The sequence below is a fragment of the Aethina tumida genome, chromosome 2 (genome assembly GCF_024364675.1).
Source record: "Aethina tumida isolate Nest 87 chromosome 2, icAetTumi1.1, whole genome shotgun sequence".
NCBI classification, from domain to species: domain Eukaryota; kingdom Metazoa; phylum Arthropoda; class Insecta; order Coleoptera; family Nitidulidae; genus Aethina; species Aethina tumida.
In genome coordinates this window covers 34,863,320-34,885,324 of record NC_065436.1, presented here as the reverse complement: position 1 = coordinate 34,885,324, position 22,005 = coordinate 34,863,320, and the positions used below count along the sequence as shown (strand labels likewise).

At 30.5% G+C, this 22,005-nt stretch overlaps 1 protein-coding gene across 7 annotated transcripts in view; it reads left to right on the top strand.

The window, feature by feature from the left end:
- The first annotated feature begins 9,591 nt into the window (after positions 1-9,591).
- Positions 9,592-22,005, top strand: part of LOC109606636 (disco-interacting protein 2) — a 111,018-nt gene continuing 98,604 nt past the window's right edge. For all 7 annotated transcript variants that reach the window (XM_049962376.1, XM_049962373.1, XM_049962371.1 and 4 more), the window contains exon 1: positions 9,592-9,749. The gene's annotated coding sequence lies outside the window, so the exon portion shown is untranslated. The remainder of the gene's footprint in view (positions 9,750-22,005) is intronic.

Sequence of the window (22,005 nt, the reverse complement as noted above, 5' to 3'; positions counted from 1 at the left end):
ATTGAATGAAGAATTGCATTTTTTCCAATTTTCTTACTTAAGCGACAATTTAAGTAGAAACTTTTTTGTCAGTTCTTGGATGTCATATGAAAAATTCAATAAACAACTGAAAGCGGAATTACCTTTTTTGTCTTTTTCAATTTTTTTATTTAATAGACAATTTAAGAAGAAACTTCCTTTTATTTCGTTCGATTCGTGAATATTAGTACAAAAAACAATCATATATTGAAAACAGAGTTGTATTATTTTTTGTCTTATTTAAGCAACGATTTAATATGAAAGATTCCTGATTTTGTTCAGTTCTTGAACGTTATACCAAGAATATAATAAACAAGCAAATGTTGAAATCTAAATTTTAGTTTTCCCAGTTTGAAATAAAATCCTTTCGACGGCGCCAACCGTTTTATACGAGGGACGCCCGATGCGTCACTCATCAGGAACATTCCACTCACGTAACTTACAAATTATCAGTTTTGAATCTCCAGTTCCCGGTGCAAAGCCGGGGAATGCGAACATCTTAATTTTTACACACTCGCACAGGTGATCGGAGATCAATACGGGCATTAACACGTCCGTATCGAATCGTCCGGATTTCGAATAATGGGTAAAATTCCTTTCTGCTCCGCTCTCGTGGTAGATTTAATCGACGACCACGTTGTAAATTAGTTTTTTATTTGTTATTGCCGGTCTTTAAAACCCCGCGGGAGACGATTATGAAATGCGTACGTGGTCCATATCCGATCGTGGAAAACAAGATGTTCGATAGATGAATTTTTCTTAGACCGACGATGTTATTTACTGAGTTGCTCGGTTACGTAACACTTCGATTTTCCACGACTGTACGTCGAATTAAAAGGTGTGTAACTTGATTAACTGTTGCCCGTAGATTATCAACGCTATCTAAAATGATCTTACTCGGTACCATTATTCGCAAGTCATTCATCCTCGTTTCTCATTACGGGTTGCATCATCCGATGTGTTGCTGTCTTCATCCGAATGCCCGTTTTTTTAGGACTGTTGAATTAATTTAATTTGCCGTCAGCGGTAAGGGAAAACTAATTACGAATTCGCGAATTGCTCTGAAATTATAAATATAAATTGTTTTAGACATATTTGGATGTGGATGTTTGAAAAAATATGCCTCGTTATAATTTTACGGACTAAATTTGAATTAAATTAATTTTAACGCTTGTTAGACAAGTTTCCGTTCCATATCAGTTAACTTATTTAAGTTTTTAGTAAAACATCTTAAATAATACAATCCAGTCGACTGCGCCAACATTCGAGTCGGCTCCTAATTGGGTAAATCGTCATCAGAAGTGCGAAGTTTACTGTCGTTAATTGGCTCAGCCGTTCAGATTAAAATGATCTCGTTTCAATTACAGCTAATTATCCACCGCAGCAAGCCGCGAATCAAACGTTTTCCAATTAACGTAAACGTCGAATTTAGTCCCATCGTATACATGCGATGCAGCGACGCGAATTTTACGGCGGTTACTTAAAAAACCCACTCGGATCCGTTGGGTCGTCCAAGGTCGCCCGGGTGCCCACACTCGTCAGGAATGCCCGCCGAACAAAGGGCCCGTGGGCCGAAGTGTCTCTTCAATGCCAACCGTCCACCACTGCACCCCATTATCCGTTTTGGCTTTTCGATTTTAAATGATGTGTGGAAGTGTGGCAACGGGAAGCAGGAAACTGCGGTCGTGTGGATGAGTTTGCCAACACACCATTAAGAAATCGTGTTTGTGTACCAGAAACAATGCCACATATCACGATTGCGAACGCAACACACGAAACTTGTTAGCGGGTCGAGGTTGGGCTTTACTTAAGCATTAATTGTTTATGAATTTAGTTATAATCCAGTCGGCAGCGCCAACCATTTTTATCATTGCGGTTAACAGTTGCGAAGGCAAAGACAAATGGATTGGGTGAAGAACCGCTGATAACGTGTCTTGAGGAACAAACGGAACAATTTGCGGATGGAAAACCGACTCATTTAACATGTCGCTTCGGGTTTTGTTTATTTGTGAAACGCCCGGGAGAAAAATGGATCGGTTGAGGTAACTGACGGTGCACGGTGATTTATTCAAAAGGGAACTGATAGTTTGTCTTGTCGTGTCGTTTTGTTGTTGGGCAATGTTTATGTGTTTTATTGTAATTGTGTGGGTTTTAGTTTATAAATGTGCTAGAAAAAAACTAAAAACAAACATATGTTCTCTCTTCATTGGGCAACGGCTATTGCGTTGTAATGTGAACCCGTGTCCGTTTTCTTGAGTTGTTGGAAGCAGTGGAACCTGCATCACGAAGAATATTGATCTCGGTCGTGAACACGTGTTATTACCCGGCAAAAACGTAAATTGATTAATAACTTAATAGTTTCCGCGTTAAATCCGGTTAAAAAGTTTTTCATGAAATACATAGCGGCATACACAAAACGATGATGAAGCAGATACTGAGTCCGCATTACTTGACCACACTTTTTAATTAACCCTAAAACAGTTTAGCGGCTTTGCAGAATTAAATATGCAAATTAACTTTGCGATCACGTAGAGCGTCGCAATTAAGCGCACTAATTTTTCGAAAATATTTGAATTATGCATCACCATTTTCGTCCGAGATCTTAACATTAGATTATGTGAATAATATGGTGTAGTAAAATGTGTTTTTTTCCTCTAAAATAACTGTGAACTGTGTGTAGGGTGATTCATCTAACTTATTCATTAGGAGTTTATAGAGAACGGAAAAAAATATTAATTTGAAATTTTTATAGCAATTATAACTAAGCTTGAACAAATTTTTTTTAATAAAATTAAGCTTCCTGTTTCGTCACAAGTGATATCTTTTCTATTTGAAAAATAACATTGTTATTGATGTTTTAAAATGTAAAAAATTAAACATTCTATATTTAATATGTATAAAATTTGGTAGTATTAATAATGGCTCCCTATAGGATGTTCCTTGATTAACAATAGAAGTATACATATTACTGTTAACAAGAAATTATATAAATATTAATATTAAATAAAATAAGGATATAATATATCACTGCAGATAATATTTGAAAAATTTAAACATTTTATAACAATACAACATGTCAAAAACTAGTACCAAATAGGTTTTCGTCTATACTATAATAAATTTTTTCAAGTAAAATCTGTTGGCCTTTTTCATTGAATATTTTAAGATTTAGATTGTGTGTTTGTATACTTATTTATTAAATAGTTTTGGTGCATAATAATTTAGAGAAAACCGACTATTTTCAATTCTGTTAAAATGGATATGATAATTGTCACCTTGGTGAGTTCTATATTGGTGAGTATTTAATATAAGATTGTATATTGAGTCGATTTTTTATACATAACAAATACTGATAAATGAAATGCTGCTAGAATTTGATGGATCCGAAAGTATTGTTTAATATCTTCCTGAAAAGAAAGACCCAATATGACATTCGGAGCTCTTCTGTGGATGGAAAAAAATCTTTTAAAATGACTGCTGTGTGCCCAAGATAAAATTGAATACTGTTTATTAATGAATGGAATGAGATAAAGTATACAAACTTTGAAACTTAAGTTGTGTAGATTTTGTAGCAAATATACGTTTTTCTTAACAATTTGTGACGTGATTTTCTCATATTAAATGAGGATCCAATATTACTCTCAAAAATTTAATTTATTGATCATATTTCTTAATGTGTCTTCGACTGAAAATTATTTTTTGGGTTTTTTTAGGCATTTAATGCAAGGTTGTTAGTTTCGAACTAAGACTTTACATTAATTTCTGCTTTTTTTAACATATTTAATAATTTTTGTAATTCACTATTCATATTAAAAATGACGTATCATCAACAAAAAATAAAAATTTCGAATCTGGAACCTGGATATACATGTCCTTTATATAAATAAGAAATAGTAAGGACCCCAAGACAAACCCTTGAGGAACACCTATATTAACTATTTCTGATTCGGTCTAATTTTAATTGAAGTATACTTGCTATATTCGAATTGATAGATAACTTCGAATTAACTAAATAACAGATTCATTTAAACCATACAATTTAAGTTTATCTAGCAATATTGCATGAGAAATGCATTCCAAGGCCTTGGTCAAATCACAAAAAAGTACCAACAACATTATTTTGTTCAAAAGTCGTTGTTATACACTCAAATAATATATTTATAGCTCTGCTTGTGGATTTTTTCCTTCTAAACCCAAATTGACCAGCTCCAGTATTACTGAAATAGGTATTCCAATTTTTTAACATCAAAATTGGTGTCATTACAAACATTTCAGTTATGTTAGGCTATCAATTTGTCAATATTTTTGAAAAAAAAAAAATAACTTTTGGATTTAGTTATAGAATATGGTATAGTCATTTTATTTGAAATTAGATATAAAATTTAAAAATACAAAAATATATATTTATATTATATTCTTTTATTAAATTTCAGCAGACAGTGACAAAAAAGTTAAAAGTTATACATAGTTTTATAGATAAATCTTCAAATCTTCATAATTTGGTCTCTAATTTTGAATATCTTTAAAGTTAGAAAATATACAACAAACGTTTAAATTGACGGTATGTCTAAAATTGATAGTTCTGGAAATTAAAGGTAAATATTTTCTTTGTACCTTCGATTGAGCAAAATAATAATATAAAAACAAAACAATTTATTGCATTAATTGTTGTATAACTTAGATATTAATTAAAACTCAAACTTTAGTATTTTTACACATTTATCTCAACCAAGTTGAAATTTTGATAATCATAATCCCATATATGGTTGTTGATATATAATTAGCCATTGATGTTGATACATAATTAGTTAAGAAATTTATAAATTCAGTGGAAACAAATTAAAATAATTCATATTTGAAATATTAGTACTTAAAGTATTTGTATATTAGTACCTAACATTTTATATAACTATTATAACTAATGGACTAAGATCTGTAAAAATTGGTGAAACCTCTGTTAATATGTTACTAATTTTATGTACAGGAAATACTTATACTAATCGATTTTTTTATAATAATCAATATAATTGTTCCAAAACAAACTGGTCCATTTAAAAGTTATTGATGTTTTAACAAAATTAAATGTAAGTAACCTTGTATAAAATTGGGATATAATAATATAATCTACATAAATGCTGATTGCCAAAAATGAACTTTCCAGCATAAAAATAGGTGTCTTTACAGAAATTTTAGTTAGACCCAAAAATTTTAATATACACAGAGTGTTCCATTGAGAATAACAAATTACTTGAAGACGTTTTTAAATTATTTATTTATTATATACTTTTTACAAATAATTTTAAGAAATTGGTTCAGTATCTTTCAAACAATGTTCTAAAATTTTAAAAATTCTAATTTTCACTAAATATAAACTACTTCTAATAATTCACATGATATTCACATAATAATTTCTGATAATTTGAGTGAAATGTATTGTTATATTATTCTAAAGGCTAATTCTAAAGAATAATTTTACAAAATAATCATTTAATTTGATGAAACTATTTTTTATATATAATGCAAATTAAATTAAAGTATTAAATAAATATTTCATACATTTTAGTTATTATTCATGAAAATACTGATTATTAATATATTTAAATTACATTTGTAATGTGTAAATTAACATGCGTCCAATCACAAATTTCAGTTGTGCACAAAAGCTTCGGTTATTTATTACATCAATTTTTGCGCATTATTAATGAAAATAGATTGGACCAGACCAATTCCAACCGGCCGAAATTTAAATTCGCCAAACTTTACTACCAGCGATTTCGAAATAACACAGAAACACACGAAAACCGGGTGCGACCTGCGCGATACGCGCCCGAACATGTAATCATTTCATTAAATATTGATTTTGCGAAATGCACGTAACTCTTTATGCTTGACCAAGCCGTAAACTTCCTTATGCGAGATGAGGTCCGGTTTATCCGAGCGAAATATAGTACACACACAGGTGGAAACACAAGCGAACCGAATTGGATTACCCTTTCGCCAAATCGTCCCACAGGCCCTCCCATTTTTAATCCGCAAAGATGCGAAACGTTTTAATCGCGGCGTGATTTATTTATTTATCTGTTTGTGTGTGTGCTGGAAAACCGTTCTTTCATGGAACAAAACTCGGCGGCTCTTTGAGATCTCGTCCACCCCAAGGATTACCGGTTGTCGATTGAATGGAAGCATGCAGAAAAAGGCACGCCACCCATGTGTTTGCCGCGGCGGCGTTGCAACAGGACCGTGTGTGCCGTGTCGTTTTTCGCAATAGTGTCCCGCTGTAAAACTGAAAAATCGCACCGTAACCGGAGCAAAGAATGCGGGTACGGAACGGCGCAAGTTTAACAATCACACTCGGTGAACAATGATTAGAAAAACGACACAGCCAGCTGTTGTGTAAAAGATCATTAAGAAAATTTGTATTGGCCATTTTGGTCATGATTTTAAATTTTGAACAGTCATTTTTCGAAGAAAACGCCCTTTCTGACGACGACTGTTGCAAGTTTCAACAATTAATTGAGAATTGTATATAAGTAATATAGTAATAATTTTTTATTAAATTTGTTCCTCTTATAATAATATTAGTGTGAAAAATACAATATAGTATATCAAATTGAATAAACGTATACATACATTTTTTGTATTTTTATTTATAATTGTTACAAAAAATCTTAAAAAACGTTGCTTTTATAAAAAAACAAAATTTGATGTTTATAAAAAATAAATATTTGAGCTTTATACCTCTACTACGGATGACAGTCCACATTTTCTGTTGATACTCAAAATTTGGATTTGAATTTCATTTTGGTCCAAATTCGGATGGTTAGGATGGTGCCTTAAATGTCTCTGAAGAATGCCCAGATATGTTCTATTGGGTTAAGGTCTGTACTGTGAGCTGGTCATTAATTCCGACGTCAGCAAGATAATTTCAGACAATATGGACCATATGTGGTCGTGCATTATCCTGCATCAGTAAAAAATACAGCATAATTGAGCCCCCACCAAAGAAGGTGGTATTTACCAAGTTACACTAAGCACATCGTTCATTTAGCCAATTATATACATTTTAAAAAATATGATAAATCGACTGTTTATGCAACAGTGAATATGTGGTTAAAATTTTTCGAATAAGTTGAGGAACATCCTGTATATAAAATTATTCTCAAAATTAAATGTAAAAATGAACACCATGTATAAAAGTTATAATTACTACAAAAATTTTAAATTAACCTGTAAATATAATGTTATTACGTTTACTTACCAAATTGCAATTTATTTAATGAAATATAAAATAAATAAATAGAAATTAAAATTTTATGAACAAGTCTAACACACTAATTATTTAATAAAAGTTGAGTAACTTCATTAAAAATTTCAGTTATATTAAATAAATTAATAATTTAATTAAAATTAAGCATATTTATGAATATTTTTATTGAATAATAATAATAATTAAATAAAAGACAAAAACATTCCTTCAAATAAATATAAATTTTGCATTGAACAGTAGCAACATAATATAATTAAAATTATTAATAAACATTCCAGAATTGTATAGAACAGATCAATACTGTAATTATATAATATAATAATGCAATTGAATTTATATATTAATTAATTCAAATATTTCATTTAATAATGACTAAACAAATATTTAATACGAATATTTCATATAAAACAAATAATAAAATAATTTTAGAAAAACTTATGTATACGGCAATTTTGCAGAAAAACAATGTAACTTCAACAAACATTACAAAGTTTTAAAAAAACAGATCAATACAATAATTATTTGATAAAACTGGAGTAATTGTGGTGGAAGTTGCGATTCATAATTAAAACGGGGACGATTCACCGGGACAGTTCTTAAAGCGCTGATTAAAACTTCAGAATGTGACGCGTTCGATTGAAAAGCTTGGAACAAACATCCTTGTTAATTTTAAAATCGCTCTCCGGTTCTCGTGTCAGTGTTCCACTCGTTTTGCGGAATCCGTTTCCCGTCATCAATGAAAATGAAATTGTACCCGTTTGAAGAACGAGTCGGATAAGTTTTTTTTTTTTGTTGCCTTCTCCCCGTTTTCCCTTCTCATCTGCGGTGCTGCTCTCGCTGTTTGCCAAACGACTTTTGCACTGATTTAAGCAATTATTGACAATTTCAAAATTGAATTGTTGCTGTTGTTTGCCATTTAATTTATGATGGAATTAGAAATTATGTTGGGTAGTCAGTGCCTGTAATTAATCATAATACTAAATTAAAAAATATTAATTAATTTTTCTAAAGAACTTTGAAAGTTCGAAGTTCTGCTATTCGATAATAGATGTGGCTATAATTTTTAAAAAATTTTTTTGATTATTAAGTAAAAACAAAATTATTTTCTAAGATAAACATTATTCTAAATGAAAATCCAGAATCTAAAAGACCGTTATCTGAAAATTGGTTCCTCTCCACTCAATAATTTCAAAGTGATACATGTACTTAAACAAATATTATCTTTAAATTTATTATTATTATGATATAATAATATTATTGTAAATTTTAAATTAATATTAATAATAATAATAATGTAATTTGTTTAATTTTATTTTATAATGCTTAAATTTTAATAACTAAAACATATAAAAAGTTTTAAATTAAGTTAAATTAGAAAAAATGTATCTATAATTTTCAATGTAACATTTGAGGCCTGAGAAAACGGATCTGCTCTGGAATTTGATACTTATAAATTTATTTTTGTATTTAAATTATCGATAGTAACAATGGGTCTGCTAATGTGAATTAATTATGCAATCGACTTTGTATCAACCTAATGGCGTCCTACCGAAAATGTTAATGGATTCGATTTTAGTTTCGTTGCTGCCAAAGCCGTTGACCCAACGTCTGGTATTTTTCACGCATATCTTAACAAAACGAGTCTAATGACGGGATTTAGATTTATTAACGAGAGTGTCGCATTAATTACTTTCTTCGATAAGAATTATTACCTCGACGAACAAATAACAAGGTTCCGGGAGTCATAAACATCTACCACATTCTCATAAAATATCTGAAGAAACAATCATTCTTCAAATAACAAGCCACATCAACGGTCCATGAAAAAATTACAATGATTATTATCGTCCGTTGTTGTTGTTGAACATTTTTATTGGTCCAGAGTTATGATTTATGTGATTTGGCGCTTCGGGAAAAAATCCGTATAATCACAGAAATTATGATACGTCTCGAACGGGTTCAAGGATCGATTGGTACCATTAAATTCCGGCGCCAAGGACGCCTTATTTGAGACAATTAAATTATTCGTGTACATTTAAAAGGGAAATTCTTTTAGTCGTTGAATAAAAATTCTCACGTGCGTCGTTTAGGTGTGCAAGAAAGACCTACCACATTTTTTTTTAATTGGAAACGTTCACGGAGCATCCCCCGAAACGGTGCACGGAAAAAGAACCCGTACAATAACATCGCGTTCGTCGTGAGACGAGATCACTCTCTCTTGTTTTCCCCCCGTCCGCCGTTCGGGTGCACCACAGCCTCCTCCTCTCCGGCCGATGCTCGGTCCGGCGACCAGTCCCGCCGGTCGAACGTACCCACGTACCACGCACGGTACGCCGCGGTTCTCCGTACACAAGTTCCAAAGTGGTGGCCGGTGTAATATTTTTATTTGTATTTTGTGCAAGTGATTTTTGTTTTTTGGTGGTTCTGTGTTTTGACCCGTTCGGATAATTGACATGTTATTATGGTAATTGAGGTTTTGAACGATAACTGGAGGCGATGGATTTTGAAGTACTGCTGAAACTAGCAGTAGAGATTTGTGGTGGTGCCATCATTGTTTTGTTTTGAATTAAAATTGAAAGTTCTCAGTCACATCGCTATTGTTTGATGGTACTATATTTTAGTACCGTGGAACATGTGCTTTTGCTTTCTATTGCGGTGCCTCGATTTTGTTTACTGAAGATAAAAACCGGCTACAATAGTCACAAAAGTATGTTAACGTGTTTAAATAAAAAAGTGCCTGGTACTTTGTACTAAGAAAAATGTTTTATAATTATAAACAGTCATAAAAACAACAAAAAGTATTTATATTTCGTTTTATTATGATTAAAAAAACATGTAATTTAGAAATTTATGTTCAATCAATTCTAGTTTATTGACTTTTAGTTTTGTAAAACTTTTTATTAATCAGTACTCATAAATGTAATTTAATAACAGTAAAATGTGGGTCTATGTTAATGTATCACTTTACTTTCACCGATATTACTTTAATTAGATAATGATAGATAGCATTTGTGCAGCTGTAGTTTACATACTATTGAAGTTTTTTCCACAATTCAGGTGGCATTCACCTTTATATTTCATTTTAGTTATTTTTTAAAAAAATAATCGAACTGAACACGTCGACGTTGTTATATTTAACAAGAGTTTTCTTGCAGTTCTGCGTCCTTTGGGAATATATCTGATGTTTCAGCATCTTTTAGAAATTCCGATAACAACCTACCAAGTTTTAAGACCACTAACTCTAGTGCCATGATTATTAATAAGACAAACTTCACAACAACTTAAATGGTTGTATTTACTTAAAGAGTATAAATAAAGCTTCTAACTATTAATTGCTTGAGTTTAACGTAGTTATTATTTTATTACTGAGATGTTTTATTATTGAAATTCAAATACAGTGTGTTATTGATATTTTGAGAGATAATTTTTGAGATATTCTTGATTAGTGAGATCGTAATATAATTAATTAATAATTAAATCAGTATTTATTTATTTTTGAGCTATTGACTGTCGAAACTTCCAAAATTATAATACACAATTAAATTATTTTTTTATATAATTTGTTTCTTTGATATTTTTTGCAACCAAAACTAGAGGTTGGTTACTTAGTTTTAAGACCAGTAAACTCTAGTGCCATTATTATTATTTTGACAAACTTTACAACTGTGCGTTTATTTTAAGAATGTACTGATATAAGCTTCATTAAACAATTAACTACTTTATTTCTTAAGATTAACATAGTTAATATTTTTTAAGACTTTTTGTTATTGAAATTTAAATACAGTGAGAAATTATTCGACATCAATTTCGTTGAAATAATTTATGATGTAATCTTAACAACGTAAAAATTTTATTTTATCATTATTTATTGTTACAAATATTTTTTGGAACTAAATATTAATAATTTTGATTAATTAGTATAATTTAGGACTATTAAGTCTAGTACCTAGATTCTTAATAAAACAAAGTTCAAAACAATTTAAATGGTTACATTCACTTTAGGAATATATTCTTTAGACAGATAACTACTAGTTATGTTCTAGATATTAACATAATTATTACTTTTTATTGAGATGTTCTACTATTGAAATTTAAATACAAGGAAAATAATTCATTATTGCTTCCCTCTAGATACTTGATGATGTAATCTTGATTAATGAGATTGCAATACAATATGTTGATAAAATTAATTAACGTTTATTTTTATGCTATAATATCTAAAATTATACTACTCAACCAAATAAAACACTTTATTTTATTATCAATTTCTGTAACAAATATTTTTTGAAATAAAAAAATATATTTATATATATTATAATTTATTATTAGTAAGTTTTAAAATTATTAATTCTAGTATTATGATTATTAGTAAGAATAATTTCAAAACAACTTAAACGGTTAAATTTAAGAATATAGTGAAACAATCTTCTTTAGACAATTTAATTACTATTTATTTTCTTGATATTAACATAATTATTACTTTTTATTGAGATGTTTTAATACTGAAAATTAAATACAAGGAAAATTATTAGTTATTGCTTCCCTGCGGATAATTTATAATGTAATCCTGATTAGTAGAATTACCATATAATTTGTTTATAATATAAATTAACAAGCATCTTTTGGCTATTAACTTTTTATGCCACAATGTCGAAAATTATCCCGCTTAAGCAAGATAAAATTATAATTTATTATTAATTGTTGTTGAAATATTTTTTGAAATCAAAATTCTTATAACAGTTTGACTAATTTTCTTGATATTAAAATAATCATTTTTAACTTTTTATTGAAATTTTAAACTTGCTAGTTATTCATTCCCACGAGATAAATTATGATATCAATTTGATTAGTGGTATTACATTACTCTTTGTTTATAAAATAAATTAACATATATTTTTAGGCATAATGTCTAAAATTATACTGAAAAATATTGTTACAAATATTTTTTCAAATCGAAACTTCTTTAATTAGTTTTAAGACCATTCACTGCAGTATCATGTATGTAAGACAAATTTCACCTCAACATAAATAGCTACATTTACATTAAAAATACAATGAAGTAAGCTTTTTTAGACAATTTAACTACTATTTATTTTCTGGACATTAACATAATTATAACTTTTTATTGGGGTTACTTAATATTGAAATTTAAATATAAGGAAAATTATTCATTATTGCTTTCCTTGAGAATATTTATGACGTAATTTTGATTAATAATGTAATACAACAATGTGTGTGTTAAATTTAACTTTTTTATGCTATTTATTTTTTATGCCATAATGTCTATATGAATATTACACAACTAAATAAAAATTTTATTTGTTGTTACAATATTTTTTGAAACCAATAGTTAATGATCTTGATTAGTCAGAAGTTTTAAGACCATTAATTTTAACCAAAATTTTAAAAATTTAGTGAAAGAAACTTCATTAGATGGTTAACTGCGCTTAATTTTTTAATATTAATATAATTATTATTTGATATTGTTCGCTTCGAGATAATTTAATGTCAAAAAGACAAATTGCTTATTAAATACGCGTTAAACATTCATTTTGTGACTATTGACTTTCTTAAAATCTTCCAAAATTAATGATTCTGATTAGTGTGAAATAAATTGGCACCCCCTCAGATCCTGAAAACATCCACCGTCTTCCACCACCACTAGCGTTTTGGCACCGTCATATCGAGCCGTCACAAAACGGTCCAATTAGCACAGGACGTAATTTTATAGAAAAAACGCCACACAATGCATATTCATGGACAATTTGTGCGGCATAAGTTTGTCGTAAATCATTCGCGAAACGCAACAAGTACCGAGAACTTGTAAAAGCAAGGCCTCTCGCGGGCAATTAGAGATAAGCACATGCCATTATTGAAAACAAAGGCCGGCCTAATCTTTTTCAGAGCCGTGCAGAAAATTGTTCATTATTAACTGTACATTGCACGGACGTGTTCAGAGCCTCGCGCATCGCCGAACATCTTTTAAGGGTTGCTAATGGAAACGAAAGATTGTTTGTTTAATCCATTTTGGGTACTTTAAATGACTGATTTCTCGGTAATCCGACCCAAGGTTGTTGACGTTGCTTTTAGGGATTCGGTATTTTTGTTTTTGATGATTGTAGAGCCGGAAATTCTTGGTAACAGAAAAGATGTATCATTACGTGCGGCACGTTACACAGATTGACCGGCTAATTACATATTCTATTATTCGAATAACTGTTATTTACGACTATTTGTTTTCATAATAAAAAGTAAAGGAGACGTATTCTTTCAGTTCCTGCAACGGCCCGTGTGGCAGGAATGTAAGGGTCTAATGAGAATCACGTTTCGCAGCGCACAACATAATTCGATCTTCTGGCACCGCAGGAAGCGCTCGTTAGAAAATAATATCGAACCGAAATCGGTTACGCAACCGGCCTATGTGAACGGTAAAAAGTCAAGGTCGTCGGCCACCGGCAGGAACCGCATTTTTGCCTCGCAGAACCGCACACAAAACGAAAACACTCCGTTTCGATAATTGAGGCTCTGTTTTTGTGTTTTCCTGTTTTCTTTTGTGGCCGGCAAATATCGAATCCCATCGGGACGTGTCGATGAGAAAGCGAAAACATTAGGCACGACCGAATACGTATTAACGATCGTTTTCACTTTAACCGTAAGAGCTTCTGTTTTTTTTTATTCCTAGTCGATGCGAGGCAAAAAGGGCGTAAGTACCACAAATTCTCTGGTCTAATGTGGCAGCGCACAGTGGGGCGATTTTGGCCAAAATATATGAGAACTGTATATTGTTTTATATAAAAAACAAATTTTCATAATTTGAATCCCAAATTTTATCTATAAAATTTATAGAGATAGTTATACAAGCGTTTAAATTGACGTTGTCAAAATTAGTTTCACAATAAGTGTGATATCAAAATATAAAAATTAATCAAAAAAAAGTTCTGAGTTTACATATTTATCTTCTCAACCAAGAAATTGTAAATTATGATTGTTGATCTATATATAACCAGCCGTAATTATTGCATTTGAAAAAAAAAAGATGGGGGTCGTTTCCGCTCTCCTTGAAGGACACAATTTTAAATTTCTTCGTGATAGGGGTAGGTAAACAAACACATTTAAACGTTGACGTGTTTCCGGAATTTTTCGAAAAATTATTCAGTTCCCTTAGTAGTGAATTTATTCCAGTTAAAGTCTCCACCCTGTATAATTGAAGACCACATAATTTACTTAGATTTGAACTATAATTTATGCACAGAGTATGAAGTTTGTGAATTGTGAAATTAAGATTTTTTCATTTACCATGGTAAAAATTATGAAAATGAAAATGAAGCAGTTCATCTTTGGAATTATTTGCTGTAATATTTGTATATAAGTACCTAACATTTTATATAATTCTTTGGTATAAAAATATACATAATTATTTTCCATGGCTATAAAAAATGTTAAATATAAAAAATTATGATCCTGTCAACGAATATTAACGTAAATTTATTTTGCCCACAAACAGGGTTCTTTCACAAATGACACTGATATTCTGTCACCGTTTTCCAAAATCCTTAGCATTAGTTTCTGACTTCTGACTGAGATTAGTTTATTATGCATTCACATTTAAGAATTTTGTTGCACCAACCAACAGAACTTTTACCAAAAACAGATAAAGATGTTTTTTTTTTGAACATTTCAAATGCAAATTTTCGAATTATGAATATGAAAGGTTGCAGCTTTCGTTTGGCAAAAATGACGACTTAATTATTAGAAATTAGGAAATTTATTTTTATATAACAACCGGTAATATTAAATAAATCACTGATTATTTATTATGAATTTTGTCGTAACAGTAAAACACAACATCGAATAAAGTAATTATAGTATGGCAATATTAAAATTAAATGGTAAATAATGTTTCTGCCGTTTAACTGTTCGTGTTTAATATAACAGTGATGGTTCAAGATGTTTTTCCATTTAAAAGCCATAACGGTTTCTAATATCTGGTCGTGAATTGATGTCCTGCAACTTTTCATTATTCAAAACTGTGTATATTTAATAACCTTATTTATTATTGATCCGTTAATGAGAGGTTCGAACTGGTCGAGGATCAAGTCAAGAGGATTGTCTGTTCTAACATACATTCTATGTTAACAATCAGAGTTTATCAATAATTAACACGCCTAATTAACTTGATAATTATGTTCAGATGGTATCAAGGATTATCAGGCTTAATTTTTGTAGAGTGTATATTTAAAATTCGACTAAAATATAATTTAATCAATCATTAAACATAAAATTTAAAAAATTTATAGAACAGAGGAATAACTTAACATTACTCATATTAAATACATATTTGTGTTTAAAATTTCTACATTTCTTATTAGCAATCTGTTTCTAAATTTGCCTCCTTTTATATTAACCGATAAGAAAGCTCGATGAAATTATTATTTTGTTTAAATAAACAAAATAATAATCAGATTTCTCTATTACATGGTATTATTTTATTTACTTAATTATTTAAATTTATGTTATTTTTATTATTATTTTTTAATAAAGAAAACTTAAGAATTCTTTAATTTATTTTTTATCTATATCTATATGAAATCACTTCACAAGAAGCAAAATAATATTTTTAGAATGTTCATATGTTTTTTGTTAAAAATCTTAATTTTTAATTTTTTTATTAATTGCTAAATATATTTGAATTATCTTTTATTTAAAATATTCTATAAACAAACAATATTTCTTATATCAAAAAAAGTCTAATTACATAGATAATTATCAATTTATGATGATTATTTTTTGTAACTTTTGTTAACAATAAATTTGAAATTTATTTAGAGGTATTTTGGTGAGTTCGGTCTGAAAAATGTGTTTTCAAGCAATTTTTTGTAAACTAGTGCGAGATTAAATTTTTGGACCTCATCCATTTCTGCTTTGCAACCCTCAACACTAAATTTGATGAGGAATCTATAATATCAAGAACCTTGAGTCGTTTAACAAACGAACAATAAAACGATCGGAGAAAGTTTTTAAGCACATAAAATGCAACGAACAGCGATGAACTTTAAAGTGTGGAATTAATGCAATCCATAAGTCTTATGGCATTTTCAATTATTCACAGCGGCCTCCATAAATTTAATAAGAAATATGCCTCCGTTACACTTTATGCATGAGTTATAAATATTCTTCGGATGTGCAATTTAAATTTTTTTTCGCTGGGAATAACGTTTTAATATCAGATCACTTCTGTGGGCACAAATACAAATAGGATCCTTTTTTCGAAATGTTGTCGTCCGATCGCCGATAAAACATGATGCGATCATTTTCCGTACGTACCATCGACATAAACTCATTCCAAGCTGGTAATTATGTGCCACGCTGAACCACTTATCTTTCGCATCGGGCATAAATAAAACTGGCACCGTTCATTCCAAATAAGATTATCATTGTTTACGTTTCAATTAATTATGCATTTTATATGGGCATGTGTGGGCAGTTATGTATAATGAATTTTTTCCAACTGAATCACAACAGTCATTAGCAAGTGACAATGTATAATTATGCGATCTGGATGTAATTATCCGTTTCGCTTCGTTATTGTTCCTGTTGTTTTTTTTTTGTTTATAATAAATTGCCGTGTGCACGTGATTTTTATTCGTATTAACGACGCCCATGCATTTTATTAATAGTCCCATCGTTATGCTGATTGAAATGTAAATTATTGACCAGTTTATGGGAACCTCTCGAAAAGCTGGTTCGTTTTTGTTATTAATATAACAACAAATATCCAATTAGGTAATAGTAAAACACGTCTGAATAAACGATCGATTTTTTTCGTGCGGTCGTTAAGTATGTGCCCACATGGTATATCGTAAACTGGATCACCCACACGATTATGGACACACATTTTTTCACCTGGACCACGTGGGTGTCGCGACACCACAGACACGACTTTTGATTTCAGTCAATAATTTGCCCGTGTGGGCAACTAATTGCTGCAAGGTCGGTCGTTAGTTTTTCCATGTGTAAACAAAAATACTACATAATTTGACAAGATAAATTAGATAATTTGTTACTTGCTAAAACCCGATTGCCTTTGAATCGAAGTGGAAAGAAAACCATATCCCGTACTGGTTTTTTACTTGCCTTTTGTTATCTCGAGTTTGAAAACTTCTACGCTCCTTTTAAAACTGAGTGAGTGGAGCACACTCTTAAAACAGAAAAACAAGTCTAGACCTATTAAAAGAATAACTCGCGACTAGTTTTTTATCTCCCCTTCGTACACGTAAATAGACAAGCTGATTTATACTCAGGGTTCGCTGATAATTTTCATTGATAAATTAACTTGATATTTATCTTGACGTTTATGTCTTGATAATTATCAACTGAAATTTATATCAAGATCGTACGTAGGGTTGTGTAATTAAATTTTAGTTTTTTAGAAAACCTTTAAATAAGCGAATTTTGCTAAAATGATCAAAATAATGTTTAATGTATAAGAAATTGTTTTTACTAATTTGTTTATAATTTAAACGTAATATTATTAAAGAAAATTTAAAAATTAAATTGCCTTTTATCTCATAATCTCATTGTCTTGATAAATTATGTTTAAATAACCATATTATTGTCAGTTATGCAGTAAACCAATATGGGAATATAATTGTTTATTAGTGGATTTACGTGTATTGAAATTTAGCCTCCCTTTAGTATCTTAAGTATCATTCGTAGTCTTCATTCTTTTGTATGGATTTTCCAATCAGTTTTGTTCCAAAATTGTTCAACTGGATTGGGGTCTGGGCTTTGTGCTGGCCAAGACATTACACATACTCCTTGAGAAGCGAACTATTCTTTAACTAATTTAGACGTGTGTCTATTATACACTCATGTTATCTTCGATAAATGGAAGCATATTATTCTCCAAAATGTCACGATAAACGAAACGATCCATTATACCATATATATATTAATCAGGGAGTCTATACCAAACCCAGACAAACATCCCCAAACCATAACAGCTACACCACTGTGCCATAGTAGGTGTAGTGTACTTGGAAATAAACCTTCCATTAATTGTTCTTCCCATAAAATGCCATCAGATTTGAATAATTGGAACCGACTTTTAACGGAAAACTGCAAAAATTAGTCTCGTTGCTCTATTTTTTGCAGAAATGAAGAACTTCTTTGTTGATTTTGTCCATGGCTCTGTTGGTCTTGCGTTTGGGAGACCGACTGTAATTTTACTCTACTTTTCACCATTCCAGAACATTTCTACAATTTGATATTTAATTTGTATCTGCTTTAGCTTTAAAGAACGATGTCGGACACAGAAATAAATTAAAATATGAACTGTATTGAAATAAAAGTAATATAAAAATTATATATTATCATAAAGATATCCGTATATACAGGAGGTACAAAATGTTTACACACTTAAAATTATAAAATTAATCTAAATTAAAAAGAATCGCTCTTTTAGTAAAACGATTATTGTTTTTAATTTGATACTCTACATATATGCGACAGAGTGCATATCAAAAATTAATAATTAATTTGTTTCTTGATTTTCCTAGAATAAAAAATTCTTTTATTAATGAAACATCTTATAATTACTTTATAACATTCGTTTTTAATGAAAATTATTTTTTATTTTAAATATTCAAGATTTCATGAAAATAGTCAATAGTTTTTTAACATGTAAAGTTGAAGGTTCACTTGTTTTTTATTGAGAAAACTATATATATGTAGCAATAAATAAAATTTAAAAGTTATTTAAATTATCTTTTATCTTAAATATTTTTTAAATATGGCAGATTTCTTGAAAAATAAGCAAAATAACAATATCTAAAATTGATTACTATATTGTTTTCTTGCCTTTTAAGAACATTTACTTATTTCCTATTAAGAAAACTCAATACTTGTAGTAATAAATAAAAATAAAAAATTGTTAAATTATCCTATCTTAAATAATCGTTTTTTAAAACAAGTAAAATAATAGTTTTTTATATATCACAATTGATAATTATGTTTTGTTGAACATTTATTTGTTTTTTGTTGAGGAATCTTTATATATTTAGTAATAAATATAAATAAATTACATTATCTTTTCTTAAAATTTTTTCAACTTAGCAAGATCTCATTAAAATGGATAAAATATTATAATTAGTTTAAATTTAATAATAATTTAATTTAATTTACCTTTGCATACCTGACTGATAACTATTTTATGTTAAAAAAATTGATTATGATTTTTAGAATCATTTATAATGATTACGAGTGAATATGTGATAGAAGGGTTGCGATTTGTTAACGATTGAAATCTGGTGTGCATTTATCCGTTGTCGATGGGAATGTCTCCGACTTGGGTCAGCGATGCCATATGGCCTGGAGAACGGACTAACGGCACCGACATAAACGCGGCTCCGCGGCCAGAATTGAATTTATAATTTTACACAGATGGATTATTTATTTAATTAGGAATGCCGCGGGGTGGGTCGCCGCTGGCTCGTTCGTCGAACCTGCAACGCGCCACGTGACGGGACTGTTCGATGATTCGAAGACCGACTGAAAGTGAAGAGAGTCCAGTTGCAGGACCGCTGAACCGGCTCGCATGATCCGAACTCTTCATCTCAAATGTTACACACGCCTTTATAATACGATTAAATTATACGTGTTTACAGTTAAATTAACATTTAAAACGGAAACCTCGACACAACAATATTTTTTCAGCAAACAGACGAAAAGCACAAACGGTGCGAAAAGTGCTTTAATCCCAAATCAACAAACGTCCATTTTAACCCCCAACAAGCGTAGTACGAACGCGTTTCAACGAATTTGCATTTCATTTGACTTGCGGAAACTATATTTCTCATTGTTCCAACCTCGGTGATTTATATTTTGGCCTACACTCGAAACAGGACACTCGTATTTGTGGATGCTTTTTTTAATTTGAATGGCTTGTCTTGTTGTCTTTTAAATATTCTGGACAACACCACGCATAATTTGCGCACATTTGGCCTTCCTTTATTTAGATCTAGTAGCATAATCCAAACTTCCAAACACATCATTCATTGATTTCAGTAACTTTTCGCTATAATCGCTCGATATTTATATCTTTTTGCATGGATTTTCCGATCAATTTCATTTAATTGGATTGAGGTCTGAGCTTTGTGGTGACCAAGACAATACACGTACTCCTTGAGAAGCGAACTATTCTTTAATTTACTTGGATGTATGTTTCGGATCATTATCGTGCTGGAAGCCCACCTCAAACTCATGTTATCTTCAACAAATGGAAGCATATGATTCCCCAGTATGTCACGATAAAGGAAACGATCCATTATCTGGCCTATCTTAACCAGTTGACCCAGAAAAACATCCCCAAATTATGCTTCACAGTAGGTCTAATGTACTTGTACCGTCTAGAGATACAAACATTCAAATAATATTAGTGGTCAAAATAAGATATATAATCTATTTAATCTGCTAAATTCAATTCAAAATATCTACTTTAAAAGACGCACAGTAAAGCGTTGACCATCACCAGCTAAAAATGACATTTTTTTCTGAAAATAGTTTAAAAAGGTTTGAACAAGAAACAAATCCAATACAACAAACAAAACAATTTGCTTCAACAAACCTAGTACATACACGTTCCAACGAATTTGCATTTCATTTGACTTTCGGAAACTATATTTCTCATCTTCCCCCTCAGTGATTTATATGTTGGCCTCCACTCGAAACACTCGTATTTGTATCTGGTGTTTTTTCTCATTTAAATGGTCGTGGTCTTTTAAATATTATTATGGGTCCTGTTTATAAACGATCCGGTATCCCCAACGCATAATTTGCGCCGTCGGAAAACCCATTAAACTTTCCGAAGGTCAGATATTAAAACCATTAATTTGAATTGTTAATCAAAAAAATACTACAGGCCATGCATAAAACATCAAGCCAAAGAAATTAATACCGCCTTACTTGACATCCTTATTAAAAAGAATCCGCGATGATTAACGTGTCCAAATATAAATTCAGCCGAAAACAACACCGACATAATTCACGATTATGTCAGTGTGCCATTAGATCCGTCCTCGTGCGAAAATCGAAATGAATCCGGTACGAACGCTTCGTTGTTTTTCCACTCGTTAAATGTAACGACGGTTTTCCGGCAGGAAACGGCAGTTGAAAATAATCGTAAACCCATTTATCGGATGTTGATTTATGAAAAAACTTGCATAAAGGTCAATAAACAGGCAACGTTTGACCGTGCATCCATCTCTCTGTGTCGCCGGCTCGGTGTCGATACGTCGTAACGGTTCCTGCAGGGTGCCGGCAGCCGATCACGCCTCGGATTAACGTTTCGCCAACGTGACTTTTCTAATATTTATTGTGTTTTAGTCCGGTCAAAATGTTCGCAAATTTCATTCAGATTTTTTTCTATTCAAACAAGAATTTTCGTTAATTTACGGTTATTAATTTTAACGTTTTATTATGTTATAAGATTGGATTAATAACTATTTTCAGGTGGAAGGAATTTATATCGTGCACATTTTAAAAACATGTTAAAGGAATGTAATATAACCGTCCAATCATTTCTTAAATGTCAGTTTAAATAAAATTGTTTCGTTTTAATAAAAAACCTTAATTGAGAACCAATCAATCAATATTAATTTATTTCCAATTTGCATATGTACAAACCGAAAAAGTAGACCTGTACATGACACGCTTGTGATTAG